Here is a 25,606-nt window from a genome sequence, read left to right on the forward strand (position 1 = left end):
TTTCTATGATTCTATAAGAAGTCTTGTCCAAAATCCTTCATTTCCTTAACTTCAGGTTTGTGGAAACTAGATTCAAGCACCAAATACACATACGGCTTACTTGAATGGTTACCGAGTTGCATCTCGCCCTTATGTCAGTTATCTGTCCCTATTAATTCTAGACAATTTTGACAGGTGTGTCACACTGCAAGTATCAAACTGAAATATGAATTATGTAATTAATGCAAATTCTCATAAGATTCATGGTGGACATTATATGGCCAGTAAGTCATAGGACTGATATAAGTACTTGTGCATGAAATGGTGTAATTCTGATATTTAACTATGTATTTTGTCTAAGTTTGTTTTATCAAAAGTTTGAAGATAATCTTTGTCAGGTTTAAGAGGGAATTAACATAAAGTACATCTGGGCTGAAGAAAGGTTCAGGAGTATCTTTCCAAGCAGAAGCATACATACATGCATTGTCTCTACTCTGAGTGACCTACAGAAATTTTAAACCAAGTTTTTAAACTGATTTCAGTTGATATGTTTTCACTTTCCTCCAATCTTGTGGTGGGTGCTGTTATAAAAAGGATCTCATTTTTTCTTTCTAGCGTTCTGTATAGATCACAGCAAGCCAAGTTTATGCTAACACACACACACACACACACACACACACCCCCGCTCAAAACCTCTATGTACTTTAAAAACACTAGGATAAGTATAGAATTGATTATTTGTATTGGGAAAAATTACAAGTGCTAGTTTGTAAAGAGGCATTATCAAAGATTATATGTAGTCTGGCAGAAAGTGCTTGAACTTTGTATAAATAGCAGCGCCGTGCAATAATGAAGAGTGGCTGTATTTCCATTACCTATTGTGGAATGATTCAAAATGATGGGGTTCTGTTTTCCTATTGCAATTTCGTCAGTCTATGCTAGCAAAATAGTCAACCTACTAAAATTAAACAAATGAAAATTCCCAAACGTTATCACTTATGTTTATGTTCATCTTTTCTAGCTGTGGAGTTATTGACCTTAGTCAGAACGGCCCATTTTCCATGTCAGTGGTATTGCTCGCATATTTCTTTCTTTAAGCCCACAATGGAAAAAATTCAGAATTAAACGACACTCAGCCTCCACTCTACCCAACTTGACCTTGGCTAATTTACTGCCTATGGTGCCTACGTGCATTTACACCACATTAATTTCAGGCACCTGCAATAAATAGATGAAACATGGATGAGTGAAGCTTTATTCTGATTTTCCTTGTTTTTAAGGGTTCATATTAGATCTTACACATCAATCATTACACAGATTTCTACTTTTAATTATAAATTGGTTAGGTTTCTCACATGTAGGCTTAACAGAGAGACTCTCACTAAAATCAGTGACATGAGCTAAGGTCAACAAGATCAGAGGAAGAATTTGGCCCATGATATTTAATGCTTGCTGCAAACTATTCAATGCTATTGCAAATATTTACTGTGTGGTAAGAGAGTGACAACTACATATCCGCAAGTTGTGTTTTCCACATATAGACAAATAAATAAAAATGGATAATTCAGATTAAAGTTATAGACAACCACTCTGGGTACTTGGAAAGCAAGTTTTATTTATTTGAGTTTGTACAAGAGCACCGAATCCTACTCTCTTTACGTTATATTTTAAAAACCCAGTTAACAGATTCTTAAAAGGATCAGGAAAGATGAGAATCATCTCACCCTCCAATGCAAGATAAACAAACAACGGGGTGGGGGGGAATGAAATTAGAAAAATATATCTGACCAGCTGAGTTAAATGAATGGGCTCTGCAGTGTCTCTGAAGGTGAGTGACCTCTTAAACAGAGACTTGCATGGAAAAACACCCAGAGCCTAAATCAAAATAGCTTCACCTTGAACATCTCCACTGGTCAAAACTGCCACACTTTCAAAAAGGAAGATACAGGGCCAGTGCAAGGATATTTTGTGCCCTCGGCAAAACTTCCATCTTGCGCCCCCCCCGGAGCATTGCTTATTATAAACTTTCAAAAATGAATACTGCATAATGTGGCATTGTTCATTAAAATTAATACACGTTCAGGTTTTCTCTCTCTATCTGCCATTAGGCTGCATCAACTGAAAACTAAAAAAAATGAAATTTTATTCCTATCAGTTCTTTTTCTTGTTCACTATTAAAAGTAAAGGATAGAGAATACATGTCACTTACTATGAGTCACTATTTGAATTTCCATCAACTGTTTGACATAAACATTGATTAAGACATCAAGATAACTTTTCCTTACAATTACGCAATGTTGATTGTAATTGGAAATACACCCTTTTTAGTCACATATACTTCCTTCCTTCACTCTTTCATATCAAAATCTACTACATTTTATTCTATCTTTAAAATATCCAATTATTGTTATGAATAACATTTATTAAATTAGAATGGCAGATACTCCATCATACAACTGACAAGATCAACATGACAAATTTCAACAACCTACACACGCATATTCACACATGATAAACATATACACTCAAATATGTAACGTACTTTGTGTATTAGCGAAATGATGCAGCAGCAATTGCCAGAGTCTGAAACAACTCAACAAAAATAGTTAGCCTCAGTGGACAACCTCCGAAAACTAGTCAACTTAGCCCTATAGACAGCCTATCAGAACGGGTAATGGCTGCGCACGACGAGAAAAACAACGTCATTGCCACTTTGTACCGTCGTGAAGCACTACGCTTGTGCCCGCAACGCAGAGCTGGCGTAGGCTATAGCTGTAACGTACGAGAGAACAACAAGTTAAAATGCAAGTTCAACGACGTTTCTCTTTTCTTTATTCATTCGTTTTCCAGCAAGAGTAAAAAAAATTGGGCGGGGGCACCACTTTTTGGTGCCCCCAAATCTTAGCACCCTAGGCGGCTGCCTAGTTCACCTAGTGGTTACACCAGCCCTGGGAAGAGAGGAAGCAGCCAGGTCCTGGGTCATTTAGGGCTCTACAGATCAAAACCAGCATCTTAAATTCCACCTGAAAATTAATAAACTGCTAATCTAGATTATGAAGCACAGGTGTAATATGATCCCACCACTGTGATACTCTGTTTAACCAGTAGGCCTCCATATTATTTGGTAGCCTAAGTTCCCAAAGGTGCGTAGACTAGGAGGTCACACATTTCATAGTTTGTCAGCTGATCTTATTGCACACACCAAAGGCTCCTTGCATCCCTCCATTTGCTCCATCCCCCTCTTTTTCAGGGACTCCCTGCAACTCTCCCCAATCTCCCCACTGCCAGGGGTTCTGTGACCCCATTCCCCACTCCTCCCATACCATGGTCCCCCACTCCCCTCACCCAACAGCAGCAGCTCTGTGAGACCCCCCACCACATTTCCTCCTTCCCCCACACCAGGTGTCTCCAATCTACCTCCCCATCCCAGGGTCCCCCGTCTTCCCCTCCATGCCCCATCCAGCCCCCATCAGGAGTGCCATGTGACCTCCCATTTCCCCATTCCAGGGGCCCTCATTCTCCCCACATGGCAGAGCTCGGACAACCTCCTTAGCCCCATTTCCCCTACGGTGGTCTATCCTCATCTCCTCCATGTGAGGGGCTGTGCATGCCCCCATTTCCCCTCAATCCCCCCCGCATTATTCTGTCTGGGACAGAAGTAATTCAGGGGGTCAACATATTAAACCAGTGGGTTTCAAACTTTTTGTATTGGTGACCCCTTTCACACAGCAAGCCTCTGAGTGTGACCCCTTCTAAATTAAAAATTGAGGAGGGGTATTTAATTTAATGGGAGCTCAGGGCTGTCAGCTTCACAGAGCTGACAGCTGGCAACCCCCATGTAATCACCTTGCAACCCCCTGAAGGGTTGCAACCCCCAGTTTGAGAACCTCTGTATTAGACACTACTGGGAGGATGAGCAGAGATGACGGGGGGTGTCGTGGTGGTGGAAGGTGTTTGTTAACAGGTGCTGTCAACCAGCCTGGATCTACAGCCAATTGCAGAGGTGCTTGAGTCTGTGACTGTCCCACAGCCTTTCAAGCGTAGACCAAGCCTGAGGCGTTGGTCTCCCCGACACGCCCGTAACCACAGGGCGGAGACCTTTCTGAAGGAACCGGATTAGCAAGTCCAGTCATGGGGTCTCCCGCGTCTAGTAACTGCTCCACAGTGGATGGCTCTAGCATTGTCCACCAAGTATTTGTGGAGATGGGCAAAGCAGATCATTTCTCTCTCACTGCCACTCCCTTCTTGTATAGTTGCAACCACCACTAGGACAGGCCAGTAGATGGAAACAGAATATTCATAAAAATGTTACAGGCAGCTCCCACATTCTTCGCTGCAAGTTTTGACTTGAAACCATTTACATGTTAAGTTTCTGTCCTGAGTGGATGAGCCAGGCTTCTGGTGTAGATTAGGAATTCAAAAATCTACTTTCAGTACATATCTCCAATAATTTACGGAAAAGTTGATGTTCCCATGAACATTCTGGCTAGTAAATTAATTCATATATATATAGAGAGAGAGAGAGAGAAAGAGAAAGAAAGAGAGAGAGAAACTTAACAGTAGAACACACATAATTGAAGTGAATTGGTTTAAATATCTGAATGAACACCACAAAACATTTGCCTAATATTCACATAGTTCAATAATTTCCAAGGATCACCCCTTACCGATAGCCCCAATCCAGAAAAAGCACTTAAGGAGCTTGGCTTTAAGCACTTTAGTGCTATTGAGGTAAGAAGGTTACTCATATGCTTAAGGTGGTTTGCTCGATCAGGGTATATAAGGATATCTGTAGATATAAAGGGAACTTTATAGTTAAAGGGGACTTGCAAAGGAGGGAAAATTGGGCTTGTCCTCCTTTGCTTCTTTCTGATGTGTGAAAAATTCTGCTTCTTTATGACATCACAGAAGTCAGACTAAAATGATGATCAACCAAGGGGGAAAGATTTTTATTGAGACTGCTTAGAACTCTGCTTTGTTTGCTTTGCTTTGTTTGCTTTGGTTAACAGTAATTTAATTCCAGTGTATAGACATTTAAGAGAAAGGAAATCTTTGGTGAACATTCATCCCATCAAGTAGGGTATCAGAGCTCACAATACACACGTTCAAGATATCCAAGAGGTCCTCCAGCAACACCAAAGAAGACCAGACTTGACATTTCTAATGCTGTAAAAACAGAATTGAAAAAACCAAGTCAACCAGCCAGCTGCACACCAATACCTTTCAGGCCTTCAGAAAGTATTTCATCATAAAGCACCAACACTGGACATAAAGCTTTTTTAAATAAAAAAGGATTCCTATGCAGGTCACCTTTAAAGATGTTAATTCTGTAAAAGAATGAAAAAAATCACCCAATCTTGGACAGACAGTGGTGGTATTTAACTTGCTAATTGTTTAAGATTATTTATCTGCACTGGGAGTTTTGAGAGAGTCTATACCACAGAATTGGGCTCAAAGTACACGCTTTTAGAGAATCTCAGTTTTTGCAGTATTCTAGCTATTGCCTCCCATGACCATAGTGAAGGAAGAGGAAACCCTGCAGAAACTGGGGTTACTGTATCTATTCATCTAAGTTTTTAAAAATATCACTTTTGGAGATATGCAAGTCTGTTTCATCTCTTCCCCCAAGAACTGAGCCACTTGCTGAAAACACCAACATCATGTGCTCCACTCTGCTAAGGTCTTAGTCCAATTTGGAGCCTCTAATAACAATCATATTATTCACTGGTAAAGACTTAAATTCATTTAAATTATCCAGGGAGAAATGCCATTTATATTAAGTTTTTAATCACAGCTCCCTTCATTTTCTCACAAAGAAAAAGCAGAGTATATGTTGTAATCAGTGAATGCATTTTTAAGTTTCTTTTAAGGACACAGCATGAAAACCAACATGCAAAGTAATAAGATGAAATGATAGAAAGTCAAAGAGGGGAAATTGTGAGTAATAAATCATTTGAGTTATTACAGAGAATTCTTTCCTGTATCTGGCTCTTGGGTCTTGCCAAAATGCTCAGGGTACAACTGACTGCCATATTTGGCTAGGAAAGGAATTTTCCCCCAGGTCAGAGTGGCAGAGACCCTGCAGATTTGTGTGTGCGTGCAGATCAGACTAGATGATCATGATGGTCCCTTCTGGCTTAAAGTCTGAGACAATCTGGGAGCAAATCAGCAATACCAAGAAAAAAAAACAAACTGTACCCAGTAACCCTTTCTAAAAGGGAAACTGGTCCTAGTTCATAAGGGCTTGAGGTTTATTGGATCCCAGTTTAATTTTGGTTAGAGATAAGTTTGAACCAAACCCAAGTTCTCAGCACCCAACTTTGCAAACAGTGTGACTCGTGATACAGATTTTGAAGCGGTTTCTCTTTGTACTGTGGTCTGAATACCCTTAAAAGCTAGAAAAATTCAGGTCTGGATCTAGCATCTACAGCCGAAGCCCAATCTTAGTTCTAGGAACTTCTATAAAATCCTATGATGTGTTCTATCTCAGACAAGCTCACTCGAAGATTACTAAATTGTGGCTTTTTTTGTACTTTTATTATGTCCTTGTGACAGGGCCCAGATTTTCTCCCATATAGAACTCAATGACCTCTTCGGTTAGAGTCTCAAGACCGAGTGCTCTTTTAAATGCCACCAAAATTAATAGTCAAAAACACCGACAAAAATCCCCCAAACATCCCCAGCTATTTGTACAAGCATCTTCCTGTGGTCTCTCTGACCTATCTTTGCCACCATCCACCCCCTTTCCCCAGAAAAGGACAGCAAATTAGATCCCTCTTGCGAGTTAATAGGCAGGGTAACTTGTGAAGCTCACACAGCTTCTTCATAACTGCTGGGCCTGGATATAGCCCTGCAGAATATACAGGAGTTAATTTGCAGCCCAGGTGGGTTCTTCTCCCATAGTCACAGTCCCATCAGTTCATGTTTACATATAACTGCACAAGCTTCTACAGAATGGCCTCTCTTACTTTACTGAAATATTGCCTTTTGCAAAAAGCACACATTAAACTAGGGTTTTTTAATATTATATATATAAACAAACCAACTGGAACCATAGAATTCAAACTGGTTTCCATTTTTCAGAATGCTATTTCAATATAACCAGCAGACTCCCTAATTAGATAAAAGAAACCAACCTACCTCTTTGCTTTGTTTTCAACCACAAGGTGTTACGGAAAACTTAATACTGAAAATAAAATAAATAAAAATCCATGAATGCCGCAGGCCAGCATGCTCTGTACTGAATGAGGTCTTTAAACATTATATTTGAGTTCCTTAATTGAGCAGATGTAAGTGAAGTCTGACTGTGTATTAACTAGAAAATAAAACAGGAAAAGTTATGATGAACTGATGTAGACCTTCCTAAGATACAAGTTTCAGATAACACTGTGGTCGAGAAAGGAAGCAAGAGACAAAGAGCAATGTCTACAGTGGTCATCGTTTTGCTTCATCATTTCCTGTGTGGCCCAGCTTTTGTGCTGGGAAGGTTTGGTGAAACACGCTCTCATTTCTGCAGGTGAATCTAGTGCTGTTGAAAAGTGAAGCACTGGTCATCTTGGAGAACGAAATCCTGTAGTTTGCAACAGGCCACTACAAGGTAGTTTTCCCCAGGATGCTCTCACTAGTGTGCCTCTACTTGGAAGAGCCATCTCTAGGAGGAAAAGGGAGTTCTGTCTAAGTCTCTTTCACCACTTAGCCTCTCTGCTCAGACTGCCAAATAGGTGAACTGGCATTACTTGTGTAGGCAGTGGGGTATGAAAGTTGCGCAAAAAAAAATTTAAACAGAAAACCCCCCATACACCTTCAAATGAAAAGGCCTACGAACCTAGCGTGGATTCAAACCAGTCACCCGAAAGGCTCTGGATCCAATTGTTAACGATCTTAAATACCAGCTGTTCTCTTTTTGCTGCATTCCAATTAAGAGGTTATACCTCTCTCTTTGCAGAAAATACCCATGAAACCCCAACACCAGCTACTCCCCATGTGCACCAAATGGCGCTCATTTTAAAAGCAGCCTGTTTTTGCAAGTGCAAATAATACCATTTAGACATCTGTGTGATTATAACGTATCAGGTACTTGCATGTCTAAATGACAGAATTTGTGCAATTAATGGTGGGTGCAAAACTGTGAGCACAATTATTTGTAGAGGCCAATTTACACCTTCAGAAAGGATAGCAGCGAGCACGTCTATTTTAAAAAAATGAGGTTCATAACAGCATTGTCGTCTATTGCCTATGTCTACAGAGGCTAATTTTTAAAACTTAAAGACAGCTTCTAAATTCATGTAGAAACCATACAGCAGCAGCACTGCAAGTTGTGAGTCAGTGCTAGCACTATCAATAGATATATTCCATATCCAGGAGTACACACAGCACATCAAATGCAATGTTAAAAGTTCTGTTCAAACATTCTCACCAGGCTTAGCTGCTCCTTAAGGTTACTCCCTCAGGCCTGGTCAGCCCATAGTCTAGATCCTCTCCTCCCCTATAGCCAGGTAGAGTAATCAGCAGAATCCATTTAACATTGCCCAGCAGGATTAACGACTCCTAACAGAATGGGGGTGTTTCAGTTAACTACTGCCAGTCTGTTCCAATACAACAATCATAGCCAAGCTTAAGAACCCAAACTCAGACCTGTAACAAGTCAACAGAAACAGTGCAGGGCAGGAGGAGAGACAGACAGGAATCATCCCTTGAAAAATTCTGAAGATGATGGTACAACTTCCTGGATGTTTAAGACATATCTGCATTTGACTAAGTTGCATCTTGCCATTTTTGTTGTTAAAATGCTAACAAACAGGCACCCAAAATACAGGCCCCTTAACACACTGCCACATTTCCCATTAGCTGCACCCAGAAATATCCAGCCAATGTCCAAAAAGCCAGCAACCTTATGATAGACAAAAAAATACCATAAACCAAAGCATATCTTTTCCTCTCATACACAGGACTATGGAGCTCCCATACCTACCTTATATCATAACCAGGTCACTCAAATCCCCCTACACAATCATTTCACCCGAGGGTCCCTGCTATAGAGAATTAGCATGCATGCACCATTTGGGTCAGATTTTTGGCCCCAGAAATTCTATAAAAATTTAAAACCTTGATTAAAATACAAACCAAATGTCATATATTCTGTTTCACCATTCAACTGCGCTGGTTTTTCATTGCTCTCCAGCCCCATCCATGTGTACGTCTCTGTTCAGTTTGTAAGCGCTGCAAGGAGGCACCTGGTACTGATGCCAGTCTGCAAAGCATCTGGGCCCAGTGTTGATGCTATACAAATAGCAAAGAGTAACAGTAATTTTCTGCCTCTCTTGGCTTCTCTTCTGTCTTTTGTCAGCTTTCACTCCTCATTTCTCACTTTCTAGCTCCGTCTTTGTGACTCTCACTTTTGTTCAGCCTTTGTTTTTCAGTTAGTTTTTCTGCCTCTCTTCCCCTCCCCATTTCCCACCATGCCACCACCCCTTGCTTCCCAATTCTCTTCCCTCCTCTAGACTCCCCACTCCTCTTGAATCTCCCACAGAGCTTGCTCTCTTCCTAGGATCTCTCTTCCTTCAGGGGTTCACACCAAGTCCCTCTTGCTTCCCACTCTCACTGCCTCTAGGGTAGATTTCTCCTATAGTTCTCCTCTCCTCCACCCCATTTCAGGGTCTCTCCACTCCCTCTGGAGAGCACACTCTCTCTCTCTCTGTGTACACCCCTCTCTTTGCAATGGCTCTCTCCTTCCCTCTGAGGACCCCTCTCCCTCTTCTCTGTTCATACTTGAGTCTCCCTCTTGCTGCATTTCCCCTTGTGTGCAGGAGAGGGCATCTCTTTTGCTGCTCTGCTCCCCATTGGGAATCGCTCATTCCCTCCATAGAAGTCTCCCTACACCAGGTCTCCAGTTCCCTCGTCCTCCCTGTTCCCCCTTTGGTCCCTGCTTTCAAGGTCTGTTGTCCACCCCGAGGGTGGAACTCTGCATGTTTTCCTCCCTAATTTCCTTTGCTGGCTGGGGGGGGGGCGGAGGGTGTCTCTGGGTTTCCCTCCCCCAACTTCTCTCGCTTGGCGGAGAGTCTTTGGGTTCCCCCCATCCTCTCTTGCTTGGCCATAGCACCCCCCTGCTGTTGAGAGGTCAGGAGTTGCTGGTGGTGCTGGGAGCTGGGCCAGGCCAGGGGATTGAAGAAGAGTGAATTGGGAAGCAGCACCTCTGAAGCAAGGCTCCTGCCAGAATACATCCTGTGTATGCTGGAATTAAGCACCTTTCTATGCTCTTTCCTTTGGGAGGGGGCTCGGGGGAGAGAAAAACATTTTAAAGATCTCAGCAGGCTCAGGGCTCCAGCCCCACAGGAGATGTCCAAGCTCAGGGCCCTAGGCTTCAGCCACGGGGCCCTGTAGACCCCCTGAAACTCTCGCAGCCCCCTGAGAGGTATCATAGAATACCAGGGTTGGAAGGGACCTCAGGAGGTCATCTAGTCCAACCCCCTGCTCAAAGCAGGACCAATCCCCAATTTTTGCCCTGATCCCAAATGGCCCCCTCAGGGATTGAACTCACAACCCTGGGGTTTGAAAGTATTTAGTAGAGCTCTGCTCTGGACAGCTCCAGCTGAATTAAAGCCCAGGCTACAGGGAAGGGGTACAGATTTCCAAAAGGTCTCATTTAGGTGAAGTAATGTATTTCCTACAAATATCTTCCCCAGCAGATAAATTACTGCTTTTCAAGGTCATTCATGATTTTGCTCTATCAGCCCTTTGTTGTGTTTGCACATTATGGCTCCCCCTTGTGAAAAGATCTTGGATGAACTGGATGTACAGGCAAATCAATCATTTAGTTTTCAGCAGCCGAATATCTAAAATGATTCTTCCTATTGTGTAAGTCACAGCCTTTATTTTACTATCTCCAAAACTAAAATAATGGCCACTTATGTTAAAATAATGGGCAACATGGTAGATTTGCCAATAACCACCACCCTATAACAATGCTTTGTTTATGCTAGAACAGATAGGGAAAAAAGCAACGACAAGTCTGTTGACATAAATCAGTATTTCAGTAACTAGGTTTTTTTAAACTCATCAGGGCTCTTTCAAGAGCTTTGCTCAAAAGATAAATTCTGTATTTTGAGAGAAGCTAGTTTCCAGGAAATAAATTGCTTCCCTCCAATTACAGAATTTTTCTTTTGAACTATCCCAGATGCATGTGTGCATATAAGATTTTGGCTCACACCTAGTCCTGATGCGTGTGATCAGAAAAACCACTTTCCATTGGGTCTTCTAATGATGTTTTTAGTTTGCAGGAGAAAACATCACATATTTCAGTGACACTTTTGCTTGAGATATGTCTTCTGTGGATAATGTTCTGCTCTGCCAGCATTTGGTTCACAATCTTCAGAAAGCTGTACTTTCTTCTTCGCTATAAGACTTCAAGTCCATTGAAATCAGCTCTGAAAGCAACTTGGAGATGGGAACTGTTTTAGAGTAACTGGCTGGATAGTTTCCTTTTATGGCGCATGTCCCAGACACGGTAGTTGGTCGTCTGGATCTGAAGCAGAGGAATTTCTCAAAGGGAATAGAGACTTGCCAGCCACAGAGTGACGTAGGAGCAGTAAAGGCTCCTGAGGCCAGGCAGGGTGGGAGCTTTTGAAACATGTCGTCTTCTACCTGGTACCGTAAATTGGCTCTGAGTGCCCCTTTGTGACATCTTCACCTACCTACATTCAAATGGCACTAGCCTTGAATTACCAGAGACTCTTAAGCAGAGACTGCACAATGACAACTATCATTGTCGACTGCATGACTATTCCAGATGTTTGCAATGTGATTTTAGTCTCTCACTGCTCTTTGGCTTTGCTGGTCTGGGAAAGGTAGAGAGTACTTTAAAACAAATGAAGGACTACGGTTCAGAATTGGCTTCTGGTTTTGGGTGCCCAAGTTGAGACACCTAGGCCCTGATTGTCAGAGGTGCTGAGCAACTCCAACACCAGTTGACGTCAAGGAGAGTTCTGGGTGCTCATGCTCAGCACATCTGAAAATCAGGACTATGACATTTCAAATTGGGTTCCCAGAATTAAAGCCACTTTCGAAAATGTATCTCAAAGTGACTTTAGTGCTTGATATAGGTGCCAGCGGAAGATGAAATGTTGGACTTAGTCATAAAGCAGGTACAGCCCTGCCAGGCAGGGCCACCTCCACAGCTAAAAACAGAAAGTCAGTCTCCATATTCATTCAATCCATAGCCTCTCTGCTGAGAAGACTCAGCAGTTGGCAGTGTACCCATTTTTGGGACGCGTTTGCTAGCACAGATGTTTGAAAGGGGACTTTGCTTAATATGCACTCTTAAAACGTTGTGGCCATTGAAAGCTGTGTAGTGTATTTTCTCTCCCCCCTCTCTTTGGTCTGGTTGTTCAGTTGTGTCATCTAACTAAGTTCCTATGCCACTGCCTCTAATTTATAAAATGTCTCTTATTAAATAGTGGACACTGGCATAATAAAATAATAATAATAATGCAAAATTACAACACTGAAAACAACCTGAGCTAAGTCTAAAGGAAGCACACATGATAAGTTATGTGGCAAAAAAATCCTCAAGGTTCAGACCAATCTTTGCATTAAAAGCATATATGTAAAATAGGTCAAAACATCTTTTAATGAATCTGAAAAATTGTGATCATGCCATGTTCTAAGCCAGGGGTGGCCAACTTGAGCCTGAGAAGGAGCCAGAATTTACCAATGTACATTGCCAAAGAACCACAGTAATATGTCAGCAGCCCCCTCCTGCCCCCATCAGCCCCCCACCACCATTATCAGCTCCTCCCAGTGCCTCCTGCCCACCATCAGCCCCACCAATCAGCGCCTCCCCCTCCCTCCCCACACCTCCCGATCAGCTGTTTTGTGGCGTGCAGGAGACTCGGGGTGGGGGGAGAGGAGCAAGGGCATGGCAGGCTCAGGGGAGGGGGCAGGAAAAGGTGGAGCAGGAGCAGGGCCTGTGGCAGAGCCAGCGGTTGAGCAGTGAGCACCCTCCCTCCCCCCGGCACACTGGAAAGTTAGCGCCTGTAGCTCGAGCCCTGGAGTCAGTGCCTATACAAGGAGCCGCATATTAACTTCTCAAGAGCCGCAGATTGGCCACCCCTGTTCTAAGCCCTGTCTGTTCCAAGTGATCTCTTTTGGGTGTCAACTTTACACGTTAGTATTTTAGTTTTGCAGGGTACACTAGGTCATTTTTTCATTATTATAGCTTCCTTATTTCACACAGGCAGATTCCTCACCTATTTGGTCTGTTGCAAGATATCCCAGCAACACTTCACTTTTCTTTTATATATTTATTCTTTTAAAACTAAAAGCTGAGCACTTTCTTCCACTGCTTAGTCCTCTCATAGCAACCTTTGGGTCTGCTTTGCAGAATACTATAAGAATGGGCCAAATTCTACTCTTTCACATTGGTGTAAATCTGGAATAACTCTATTCATTTCCATGGAGCTACTTTGGATTCATGCTGTGTATTATAGCAGGATTTGGCCTAATGGGTCCAAGCTAGGGCCCTCTTTCTGAAGAACTGATGGCTCTGCTCTGTTTTAACCCTGGTTCTTGCATAGGAAACACTTATGAAAGAAAAAGCAATGAAGTTAATGCAACTTCACATAACTAGGGTAACTCATACTTCTGAAGCACGCTTTGGCCCAATCCTGCAAACACTTCGAATTGCCAGGTGATCAAGAGTAGCAAGAGATTTCTTGTATCTAGGCATTTCAATGTACCCCCACTCAGGTCGCATGGTTACAATTTCGTCAAGTTCGAAAATCATTCATGCTTCAGTTTGAGCAACCGCCATTAGAAACCTATGTTTTGATGTTCCAAAGTGCTGGGCATTCACAGCTTCAGCTGAGATCAATGGGAGCAGCGGGTGCTCTACATCTCTGAAAAATCAAGCCCAAGGTGTGTCAGGTTGAGCATCCCAAAGGAGGGATGCCGAAAATCAGTGGCTACTTCTGAAAATTTGGCTGTAAGCAACTTTGAATTATAAAAGGAGTCTGATCTTCATTATGCTGCATCTCACATACAGCTGTCCTCCCCAAGTACTTATTTAGCATAGATAAAAGGGCTTCCGTGCCTATTTTTGCTGTTGCAAGTTCTCAGCGATTACTAAACTGGATAGGATAACTGGCAAGTTAACATAGTGAACAGAATGGCCCTGGAAGTTCTGGCATGGTCAGTCCTGAAGAATGAAGTCAATAATTTATTCACAAACCCAGGTACAGGAATGCAGAAACACCACAGACATGCCCACACCATATGGCTCCTGTGTCTGAACCTTGACCTGGAGGGACCACTTCAATAGATGAAAGCGTATTTCAGACCGTCACCCTTGTTGCTTCTCTGTCAGCAAGAAGGGTAACAATTAGCAGCAGGTTGCCATGGTAGTTTTGGTGACATTGCCGTCTGTGAACTCTACTGAGGCCAACCTATTCATTTCAGATGGGCTACTGGGGGCCATCCGTTGATAATGGACTGTCAGTCATTATGGGCCACACCTGGGCTCCTAATTCTTCCAAATCTGCTCCCAAACACCTATGTCAATGTGGATGGTAGGAACCATGAGCTAAAAGAATACTCTTCAGGAATGTTAGGAAATTGGTTCACATCCCAGTTTTGAGGATCCACGAATATGGGATGCATACATGTAAAAGGTTAGCTGGTGATTTGCTTCAAATACTACTCCTGAGGGCATTCTGCGCCAAAAAATTAAAAATTCTGCACCCAATATTTTAAAATTCTGCCAATTTTATTTGTCAAATAAATGTGGAGGCTCCAGCATGGCACTGGGGAGCACAGGCCACTGGCTGCACAGAGGTGGGAGATCACTGTGCCACTCCCCACTTGGGACGCAGACTCAGCGGTGAGACTGCACCCAACCCTGACACAGCGCAAAGACCGGGCCTGCCCCAGAAACACTGCAGGGCCCTGACCCTCTATGCCAAGTACACCAACAGGCAGGCTCAGCAACACAGGACCAAGTGTGGAGGGGTTCAGTGTGGGGGGTCCAGGTATGGGTTGAGAGGGTTCTGTGTGGGTCAATCTGGGTACAGGCATCTCTGTACCCAGATCTGGGTGTGGGGGAATCTGGATGCATGGGCTTGTTGGGGGCTGCAATCTGGGTACAACGGTAATGGGACTCTGCAGGAGGGTCCAGGTGAAGGTGGTTGGGGCTCAGCAGGGGGCTCTGGGTATAGGGAGCATAGAGCTCAGCATGGGAGTCTGGGTGTGGACGGTTAGTGGGGGGTCCAGATGCTGGGGGAGGGGAGCTCAGTGAGGTGGGGAACTGGTTGAGGCTCGGTGGGGTGGGGATCCAGGTGTGGGTGGCTCGTCAGGGTGGTCCAGGTGAAGGGGGAGTGGGGCTCATCGGGGGGGGGGGTTGAGTGTGTGCGGGGGGGTGAGGCACAGTGAGCTATGAGGGGGTTTGGATGCAGGCGATTGGGTGGATGGGGGCACAGCTCCCTGTACAGTGAACCCTCCACCTGCAGCTGAGGAGCAATGGGTGCAGGAAATGAGTATGTGTGGGGGAGTTTGCAGAGCTTTCTGCAGCTGGGGGAGAAATATGCAGATGGGTCTGACCCAGCCCCAGATGCCATGCAGGGGAAGGGGAAGTCCTGTCCTCCCCAGCCAAGCCGGGACTAGCAGCTGATCCCGGTGCAGGGTTGGAGCCACTAGCCAGGTCTTCCCCAGTCCTTCCCCCTGCCCCACAGTGATTTACCTCTCTGCCGGATGCCCTGGGCACCCAAAACATACTGCTATGGAGGGTCACATGACTGCTCTTGTGGCTTCCCTTGCTTCCCCGTCAGAAAGTCATTTTTCTGCAGGGAAGCAAAGAAATCTGTGGGGGACATAAATTCTGTGCATGCACAGTGGCGCAGAATTCCCCCAGGAGTAAAATACCACAGACTTTGCTATTGACAGAACAGTTGTTTTGGATGGAAATCTCCACTGCCTAATAACTTCTAGAAAGTCTGTAACTTTTTGAACTTCGTGCTGTTGCTTATGAAACTACATCAAACATTCAGTGTAACCACAGACTGAGAAACAAACATTCAGTGGCAGGGCAGGGTGGCAAGTGCAGAAAGAGAGATACTCAGATGTGTGTTAGTAAAACGCACATAGGCCATAAACGGTATGAACTAGTAGTTTTCAAAGTGCAATCTAAAAAAAGGCCTTAACTATCTAGCTCATTTCCTGTTAACCAGTGCCCAAAGCCCAGACATTTTATAGCATCTGACCCATATTTCAGAGCAAAGTACGGCTCTTATCCTGCAAAGGCTTAGTTTTGCTCATGCAAGTAGTGCCATTGAGATCAGTGGCGCTGCTCATATGTTTAAAGTTAAGCACATGTAAGCATTTGCAGTAGCCGGGCCCAAATGAGGAAAATTATATGAAATTGCCAGAAAAGGAAATCCCATAATTTTAGGAATAACTGTGCCATGTTGCATGTCCCAATATAGGGATTTTTTTTTAAGTTCGGGCCTAATTCATGGCAATTGGCCAGATCCAACCCAAGTCTGAAAAATTCTGAGTGCTGTCAACTTCCACTGACTTTAGAGGGGGCTGGCAAAGTTCAAAGCCTTGCAGGTTTGGGTCTATGTTTCCACACAAAGTTAAGTGTATTTTTTAGGGAAGAAGAACACTGAAATTGTTTTGTGCATGCAAAGACTGCATCTTCCAACCTTTCTCTGCTGTATCCCTGAGGATGGGACACCAAGGAAAGGGACGAAACTGGCCAAAAGGAGGGCACTTAGGAATACAAATACTGTAATGAGAGCAGTAACACCTGAAGTCGTTAAAAATAATTTGTCTGTTAAAACAGGAAATAATTTTAATGCTGAAATATTTAGTAAATCAGACAGTAAAAAGAGGGACCTTAAAAACTGACCCTTCATGTTAAGTGCCATATGCACTTTATTTACTAATTTTGTTTATTAAACAGGTAAACAGTGCTGTTGACATAAGCCTTAAAATACACCATCAGATATGCAAGACAGGATGGCAGCAGAGCAGAGGGAATGAGATTTTAAAAGGAAAAAGTCAAGGTTGTCAGGCGCCACCTTTTGCAATTATTTCTTAATTTTGTTTGCAGAGTCCATGTAATTATTTAAGTGTTATTCCCCTAAAAACAAATGTTTAAGTGTTTCTCTTGCTAAAAAAAAAAAAAAAAAAGAAAAATGCCAGCAGCAGCAGCCTGGAATTCATACAGTAGCAAACCTCTATGCAGCCCTAAAGCAACAAACTCATTTATGCACAAACAATGGAGGGAAGAACAATTTGATAAGGATATTCATTTTAAGGCTTCCAAGGGTTATGTAAAAGGATGAATTCAAAGGTTATCAACGGTAGGAAAAGACACTGGCAGCACTCCTTTAATATCAAGCGGTCAGTGCTCACTCCAGTCGGCCTAGGCAGCTTCCATTCCCTACCTGTTAAAGTTTCAAACAAGCACCTTTGTGCTTTCTCCCATGCTACCTCACACATTCGGGAGACGGTGGCAGAAAATACCCACAAAGCTACCTCATTATCCATCTTCAAATCGCTGTGTCAAAGGGTACACCACTCATCACTCGGATGGCGCCTCCTCCTGGCCGTTCTGGGGAATAGCTCACCAGGTCAATGTCCCTTCCCACGGTTGCATGCAGTCACTCTCTGCCGGTCTGGAGCACCTCTCTCGCTCCACAGGTGCTGCTTCTTCATGACTCAGCCCTCCGGCCAGGTCACTATCTGCATTTTCCCCTTCTAGGATTTGAAAGTCTCTTCTCACAAACAGGCTCAGGCAGTCTTCTTACTCACTACCTCATAGTACCCCTCCTTCAGTGGCTGGCAAAGGAATCCAGGCGCACCCTCTAGTCCAGGCTCTGTGACCCTAGCCAGCTGTCCAGGTGTGTTTCTTTGTAGACTTCACTGCCTTTTTCTGAGCCCTGTCCTACCTTCTTGGCTCCCCTGTGTTTGTCAGCCCAAACTCACCTCCCTTCTCCCAGGGAGTAACTGTAGACTTTCCTAACAGCCCCATCTATTACCCATTTCCTGCCTTTATCATCCCAGCCCAGCACCTTCCTCCTCAGCTGGACTCCCTCATCCAAACAGGGGATTGTTTAGCCACCTCATTCCCCTCAGCTGTGTCTTGGTGGGTTAATTAGTCTCTGACTCCGTCTGCATTAACCCTTTCCGGGCAAGCGGGGAGTAAAAAACCCATCACACTCTCCTCAAAACACTCCTGAGCTGTGATGCCTACAAAAAAATTGACAATGGTTAGGCTGCTGCTGTGCAGAGAGCACTGCTTGTCATGCTGACCAATATTGTCTCATTGTTTCCTTGTACTCCCTAGTCTCTCTAGAACCTTCTGTTGTGTCACATTTAGATTGTAAGCTCCTTGCATCAGGGACTGTCTTTTTGTTCTGTATGTGTACAACACCTAGTCTAATGGGTCCTGGTCCATGACTAGCGCTCCTGTACACTACAGTAATACAAATACAGCATTGATTAAAATATGGTTACGGATATAGAACTCAATCTTGCAAACAGTTACTACTCCTGTGTAAGTTTCTGCAGGATCAGAGTCACCCAGAAGAAGAAATATGATGAATTTTAGCTTGTGAGCAGCATGAATTGTCTCCTGGGTTGTGAATATTTTCAAATTGACATATCAGGGGAAACTAATGCCATTTTATAATGTGGTTATAGGTAAATTCCTCAGAGACTGAAACCAAACCAACCTACTTTAAACCAATAATTCTGTTCATTGCTGAGAATCAGCTACCAACTGTTTTCACACACATTTCTTATGTGTGGAGCAATATGAAAACATTCCCATACTTCACATTGACACAGTACAATGCATTGTCCCTTTTACTGTGGTATGTTGATGTGACACTATGATCCAAAATACAAATCCACCTGGCAAACTGACAATGTAGTAATTAGATTCAAGCTCATACATTTCAACAGCTGTATGCTGAGTACTAGGTCAACAGTTAATGAATGAGCAGATTTCACACCATGTATTGATGGGACGTATTAACAATGATATCTAATGATCAGTGGATTAAGAAATCCATCATGTGCATTGGTTTAGCACTGTTCACAGCTACAGATCAGTGTACTGCATGGTCAGAAATTTCATGTCACTTGCATTAAGTGTGTTCAGACTGCTTTGGCCACAAACAGAACTGACAGTGACTGAAACGACAACTTCCAATAGATCACAGAACTCTCAGATAGTACGAGCTGTCTCAGTTTGGTGGTTAAAGGATAAAAAAGGCTCACCAGCTGCAATTGCCTCTGGATCCATTCAATATTGCTGCTATTCCCAATGTTGAAATTCACCTGAGCTTTTAAAAATGTTTCTCATCTGCCACTTTACAAGCTAACACTTATTTCCTATTTCCTGTTAGTAAAACCATGCTGGTTATCTAGAAAATCCAAGTTATCATTTACTCAGAGCAAAACAAACACATGATAAACCACAATGATATATTCTCTGTAAAGCTTCTTACTAAGAAAAGCTAAAAGGCTCCTGTTTTTCATCATGAGCAATGTAATTATAAGCCGGTAATGCTAGGACTACTTTATGAAAATGTATCCACTCGATCACATAACGTTACGAGTCTTACCTACTTGCACTTCTCAATCAGCAAAAACTGATTATTATCTGCAGTATTTTATTAGGAATATTTTGTCTCTTTTTATTGATTTGCATGGTACGCCACACATCCTTTGTTTGGAGATGACTCAAAGGGGTGGTAAGTGCAGTTAATCAGGGTGCAAATAGCTATTAAATGACAATGCATTTTATTAAATATTTAGCCAGTTCAGGCTGTTTGAATATACTAAAGTATACCAATGACAGACCTACTCATTAGATATGAGTTAAAGAGATATGAATGCACTATGTAAAATTGGGAGATTTATTAATTCTGAATTTTAGTAATATACCAGATCAAACAAAAAGCGTCTCAGTGTCAAATAAAATGGGCTGATACTTTCCCTACCCTGGAACCCAGTTCACAGGAGCAGTCCCAATGACTTCAATGGCATTACTAATGTCTTACTTTTTCTTTTCTTCAGATTTAAGTTATCTGCAAATGTCCATCCCACAAATTAAAATACACTAGACTACTGTGTCTTTGGCCCCAGCAGTTAGTCAGAATTCAGGGCCTTGCAGGGTTGTTTCCATCTGGAGGAGAAATTGATGATACATGTCAGGTATATCCTTGGTGTAATCTTGTTTATTTATAAAAAATGTACACCCGTCCTATTTCCCTGACAACTGGAGAAACAACCCACAGCAAACAGTTCAGAAATCCCCAGGTCTGCTAATGCAGCAAGTTCGGTGCCTGAAGAGCACTGTCTCTTTGCTTCCTGTCAGGTTCACACTCACAACTCTGTCTCCTGGCTTTCCGCCTCCAGATACACAGCCTGCAATCAATATCCTAGTGACATCCCTGCATTTGCAAGCAGGGAAACCGCTCAATCCACAGGGTTTAGCTGTGACATGCAATGTGCCTGTTGCCTTGGGCGGTCATCCCCATGTTCTGCAGCTGTTTTTACTACACAAAGGGGCTTGATTGCTCCTTCTGTTGAGCCTGAGAGAGTGCTTGGGACACCCATTCATTTAACAAGGCCTAGGATTGTCTTTGGCTCCGTGCCTCATTCAACAAGGCCTAGGATTGTCTTTGGCTCCGTGCCTCACGTACTGGCAGTCATTAGCAACTTTCAGCGTAACAATACTATGCTACACTATTCAGAACTGCCATACATAAGGGAGCATCCACTAAATCCCTGAGACCCTCAGCTCACCCACCACCTTCTCAGAAGCCAGAAGAAACATTTTTGGCATTGCAACATACCAGGGAAGATTTTAAAAATCTGGACAGTGACAGACCAAAGGAGGAAGCTAGTTCCCAAGGCCCCCATCAGGGAGCACACCTTGCCGGCAGCTCCCTCTCGTTCACATCGACCTGGATTCAGCTCAAGCACTTCCATTGACCGTGGCTGTGGTAGGAGCACCCAGGAAGAGAAGTGACCTCTCAAGCGGGAGTCCCAGACCATTTAGGGCTTTCAGTCTTCATGTACAGGGCCCAAACCCTGCTGGTATAAATTGGAGGAATGCCACTGACTTCAGTGGAGTAACACCAGTTTATACTCTTTGAGGATCTGGCCCCGGCAGGTGTCTCAGGATTGCTCTGATGCGTGGAGATTGCAGGGTCAAACTGTAGGATTTCATTTAGAGTTTTCATCAGGATTTCCTCCCCCTTGCAATTCTCTTATTTGCCACAATTTACTGAATCCCAATCACACTGCAAGCCAGCTTTGGAGAGGACAAAATAACTGGCCTCCAAGCAGAACCTCAGTCTACAATTACAGCGTGCAGCCCACAGATGACGACAATGTGGATTGCTGCCCAGTGCCCACAGTAGCTTCAGACATTGCATTATTCCAAAATGACTTAGCTCAAACCACAAGTCAGAACCATAACAGAAATCCAGTTCACCAAGGCTGATGTAGCTGGAGCCAGGTTCTTAAGGAGTCACCATTAAAGCTAGTTTAAATTTAACAGGAAAAAATGGATTTTCTGACTATTTTTAATTACTCTCAAAACCAGAACCCTCATCATCAAACCAAGATACCAAGATTTTGAAAAAACGGGTCTAAACTTAGGCTGCTAAGGACATGTTTAGGCATTTCAGTCCTGGGTACTCAGCACGTGTCCAAGTCAGGCTACTGTGAGCATCAAAAATATCTAAAATGCAGGAAATTGCACCGGCATTTCACAGGTGTCCAGGGATGGGCCATCCCCACAGCAGCTGCTTTGCAGCAGACATATATCTGAGTCCCCTCTGTCCTGCATCCTGTGACATCATTTGCACCTTTGCCAGGTGTAAAATGTTAGCCTATGAGAATGACAGCATTTTACACCGACTTTAGTGCTCACCTTGCTCAGGGTATGTGATGTTCACAAGGTGCAGAGATACAGGGCTAGGGTGTCTATAAATGCTTTTCCTCTAATGCCATGTAGAGATGGGGACAATTTCATATCCACTCTTGAGTCTCTGAAGTACTGGTAGGGAATTTCAGGAAACACATGGCATGCCTTGAAGTGTGGAATAACACGTAGGGTTGCCAACAGTTCCTTATTACAAGGGATGTTCCTTATTTTTTCATCTCTGTACAACAAGGTCGGGAGTTGCTGAATGCTGCAAAAAGCAGCAAGAAATACCCCTGGTGAATGTAGGTGAATACTGCTTATTAATAATGATGACGATAATAATAATAATAATAATGGTAATAGTAATAACGGGAGGAGGGCTGGGGTGGGAGTGCTAAGAAAAAACAGTCCCTTTTTTTAAAATACAATGTTGGCAACCCGAAATAACAGGCAAAGCAGTTCAGAGAAACTGCCCCATCATGCTTTCTCTGACAGATTTAATTCAGGCCACATGCTGCTCTTCACAGCTATGGAAACAGCATTGCTATGTTAACAGAGAAACAGTCCCATTAAGATCTATGTACCGAGAGCCTGACTCTCCAAACCTTACACACATTGAGTAGTGCTTATGTGCCAGAATAGATTGTAACTCTCCATTCTGCCTGGACTGAGGGATGGCACGGAGCTGCTTCATGCCAGCTACAGTGCAGAGAATGAATTGTAGAGTCACAGTTCTTCCTCTGTTTGTGTGCAGCAGTTTATCGCACCCTCTTACACAGTGCTATGTCCCATCTGCCCCATCCCATTTGCTCAAAGGGAGACCTTTCATCCAAGTAGGTTCTACTGTCCCTCTCTCTCTCTCTCTCTCTCTCTCTGTCCCAGGGCCTGAGTTACAATCGTAGCAGGGCCAAGTAAGAGACTAAAGGGGGGCCCTATTCCCTGCATAGCCAAGCAAGGGCTATGCCAATCTAGCCTGCTGTGAGTAGCGCCACTGAATTCACTGGGACGACCCACATGAGTAAGGGCTGCAGAACCAAGCCCCACAGGAGGCCCTGCACATTGGAATCTTCCCTGTACTTTTTAAAACCAGAGTTTGTACATGAAGTTGCCAGTGAACAAGGTCACTGTTGGGGTGATGGGATCACTAACAGATTTTCATTGTTTACTTTGGCACCAGTAGAAACTCTGCATAAGCCAGACTCCAATGATATCATTCCCTTTGTCTGCTGATTGGAAACAGCTCACTCCCTTCTAGTCCAGAAACAGAGGAGCATGGGTGGGAAGGAGACATGGGCGGGTTCAGCTCAGATCTGCTTGTCATGATAAAGCAACATACATTCCAGGCCTGTATTTTTCTGCCTTCTTTTAGAAGCAGCCCTGATAAAACTCAGAACTGTAATATGGATGAAGGATTTCTGACTGTCTAATGTGAACCAGGCCCAGGCTGATGTGGTGATTTTAGAGACTCATTCTTCACGGACAGTTTTGCATTCCCAAATATGTGCAGAGACTGTCCCTCCCAGGAACAGGCTGCATTCAGTGCCCGAAACACTGGATCTGTTCCGCATAAGAGCACTGCCAGGCCCACCAAAAACAGAGGGCCCAATTCAGCTCTCACTTCCACCTATTTGACACAAGTGCAACTCCACTGAGTTCAGCCCTGTCTATCCTGATTTACACCAGTGTAACTGCAAGGAGAAGCAGAGCCCTTAGATCTCTTAGATCTCCCAAATCTTGTATATGATGATTAATATTTGGTTCATAAACCTAGCCTTAGCAAAATTTCCTCTGTCAAAATAAACATGTAGAGAGGGAGTACTTGTGGCGCCTTAGAGACTAATAAATTTATTTGAGCATAAGCTTTCGTGAGCTACAGCTCACTTCATCGGAGGGAAAGCAAACCTGGATAGCAAATTAACCTTGTTTAGGAGGCAATTGACTCTGGGTCAGTCTGCAATGCATTATAAACCTGGGTCTCTGGGACCCGGGCCTGTGGACTCAGGTTCCCAAGCCCGTGCTTGAGTGTCCAACACGGCACTGTAAACCTGGGCTTACAATTGCGGGACCTGGGTCACATAGCCATGCCAATGCTTCCATACTGCACTTCGCAGACCTTTTGACTTGGGACTGTGGGTTGGGCTGCATTCACACTGCAAAATGACAAGGTTTGGATCTAAGGCACAATGGGACTTGGGCTGATCCACCCCCCCAGCAGGGTTCTAGGACCCGGCTTCTGAGTGTTTGCTGACACCACTCAAATAGATGTGTGTCTGGACAGGAGTGAGCGTTGGGCTCAAAATTGTAAATGGGGAATTGTCATCGAGTGACTGTTTGCAGAGGGGTCCCATAGGGATCACTTCTTGGCCCTGTGCTAACTTAATGTAAGCGGGGGAATAGTCCTGCTATTGTGAGGAACTTTCCTGGTTTCTGCACTACCCCGGTGAAGTGGGCTAGCGAAAGGATCTGAGTCCTCGCTCCCACTTCCTTGACCCAGTGGCCTTCCTGCCCTTGAGGACTCCCCTTCCACTTTCCTGTCTGGCAGAGTCCTCGTAACCCCAACAAGGCTGGGCCCAGGATTCCTGGGGGGCTCGACCCGCAACCCTGCTGTGGTCACCTAGAACAGGGGCTAGGGTGTCCCCACTCCGGGGTACTCTCTCTGCACTGGGCACTTCTCTGACTCACTGACCATAACATACAAGTTAAAGCAAATGCAAGTTATTTAATCAACAATTCATTTTAAAAAGAATAAGGAAAAATGGGAAAGGTTAAAGGAAACACATCACCCCGCTCTGTGGCAGGGAACATCACAAACAGTGTCTCTGGAATGTCAGGGCAGTTCACAGTCTGTTCCTTGTAAGTCCCAGGCCACCTTCTCAGGCCCTGGCTGTGCTGCAGGGATGCTGTGGGTTGGACACTTGCTCTGGGGGTGGCCACATGCTCTCAGGCTCTAAGTGGTAGGACCCTTCTTCCCAGTGTCGCTCCCGCCCTGTCGAGGTTACGATCCAAGCCTGGCCTGCAGAGCCTCTTGGCTGAGGCGTCTCCCTGTGCTGGGCCCGCTGCCCAGGGTCCCCCTCGCTCTCCCCAGCTGCTCACCGCACCCAGCTCCGGACTGCTCCAGCCCCAGCTCCACCGCTCTGTCTCTGCACTGCTGCTGCTGCTCTGCCTCCAGCTCCCTGGGCTGCTTCTCTGGCCCCTCTGGCTCTGGTTGCTGCAGCTCTGCTCCCAGGACAGGTCTGCTCCGCAGGCTGCTTCTGTGACTCTGCTCCCAGCACTGACCTGCTCCCTGGGCTGCTTTTCTGGCCCCTCTGGCTCTGGTTGCTGCAGCTCTGTTCCCAGGGCGAGTCTGCTCTCTCTGGGCTGTGCCTCTGGCTTTGGGGCTGCAGCTCTGCTCCCAGCACAGGGTCTGCTCTCTCCGGGCTGCTTTTCTGGTCCCTCTGGATCTGGCCCAGCTCTGCTCCCCAGCTCAGCTTGGGCCCCTGCTTTCTCCTTAGCTCGGCCCCCCTCTGTCTGACCCAGGCAAGTCCAGCTCACACGGAGGACGGGACCTCCCCGGCTGCCTGACTCCCTGATTAGCCTGCCCACCCTGTCATTCAGGCTGACCTGGAGTATTGGCCTCTCCCCATTGTTCCTGGGGACTATCAGTCTCAGGGTCCTGGTTTCCCATAGACCCTTCCCCTTTTCGTACTG

The 25,606-nt window shown here is 44.4% G+C and overlaps 1 long non-coding RNA gene across 1 annotated transcript; it reads right to left on the minus strand.

The window, feature by feature from the left end:
• Positions 1-3,554: 3,554 nt before the first annotated feature.
• Positions 3,555-8,464, minus strand: LOC122466849. Its single transcript, XR_006292737.1, has 3 exons — positions 8,396-8,464; positions 7,120-7,165; positions 3,555-5,145 (listed from the first exon to the last, which is right to left on the minus strand). It is a non-coding gene; the product is annotated as an uncharacterized LOC122466849 (long non-coding RNA).
• Between the last annotated feature and the right edge of the window lie 17,142 nt (positions 8,465-25,606).

Source organism: Chelonia mydas, chromosome 8 (assembly GCF_015237465.2).
Source record: "Chelonia mydas isolate rCheMyd1 chromosome 8, rCheMyd1.pri.v2, whole genome shotgun sequence".
In the NCBI taxonomy this organism is placed as follows: Eukaryota; Metazoa; Chordata; order Testudines; family Cheloniidae; genus Chelonia; species Chelonia mydas.